The sequence below is a fragment of the Corylus avellana genome, chromosome ca6 (genome assembly GCF_901000735.1).
Source record: "Corylus avellana chromosome ca6, CavTom2PMs-1.0".
NCBI lineage: Eukaryota > Viridiplantae > Streptophyta > Magnoliopsida > Fagales > Betulaceae > Corylus > Corylus avellana.
The window spans coordinates 8,131,162-8,132,367 of record NC_081546.1 but is presented as its reverse complement, the minus strand read 5'-3'; positions in this window follow the sequence as shown (position 1 = coordinate 8,132,367).

Below are 1,206 nucleotides of genomic sequence, written 5' to 3'. Positions count from 1 at the left end.
ATTAAAAACCTTAAAAATTATTATTTTTTTCTTGTTTTTTTTTTTTTTTAAAAAAAGATAAGGGTTGGCTCGAACCACCTCCAAGTTGCAAAATGAGGGTGGTTGAAACCACACCCAAGGTTATTAAGGGTGGCTCACCCCAGACTGGTAGGTTTGAGAGTGGCCGAACCACCGTCATGGCCCTTGGAAATTGGATTCGGATAAGATATCCTATACAAAAGTATAGTCTATTTCTAGGGCGGTTTGACCACCCCAAATCGACTGGTCTGGGGTGGCCAAAACCACCGAAGGCCAAACAAGGGTGATCGGCCACCCTTTTCCATTTAAAAAAATAATAATAATAATTTGTATGGTTTTTAATCATTTTAATTTTTTTTTTAATTAGGTATATAGATGCGTGTCAATTTTTTAGGGGTGCTGACGTGGATTTCCGTCAAATTTTGGATGGTAGTTATACGAAAGTACCATCTCCGTTTTTAGTCATTATCAAGGTATCATCTATGATACAAAATGAAACCAATGGGATAAAAAATAAAGTTGTTAAACTACGAAGGACAAAAAAGTATTTAATCATTTTTTAAATTTTATTTTGGAGCGTATTTAGGTAGTGAGTGATGATAGAGAGAACATCACGCCCGTATTTTTTAATATTTTTTAATATTAAAATAATATATTTTAATATTATAATTAAAATATATATATATTAAAAAATATTAAAAAACACGGGCGTTCTCTCTATCATTACTCTTAAGGTAATATTAGTTTTTGCCTTTGACTTACTTGGCTTGTTTGGCAAGTGTGCACAGGCAGGTAAATTGCATGTTTGGCAAGCGAATTAATAGATAATTGGAATTGGGAATGGATAAAAGGGAGTTTATGGAGATTTAATTTGAGTGTGGTTAGTTGGTCATGCACTCGCTTGTGTGGGCAATATTAAAAAAAAAAAAAAAAAAATTCAAATTGAAGGACTAATAGGCATCGTCACATTAACATAATAAAATAAATGTGTAATATATAGTATTACTCTATTAATAAATATATGCTACATCGTATAAATACATATGGACATAATCTTATATTGTGTATTAACCGTTTAAATAATTTTGTTGAAAACTTATTTAAACACAACGGAAAAACAAACCCAAAATTTTATGACGGGTGGTCTACTACAAAAAGAGACATGATAGTCGTACAAATTTAATGGTA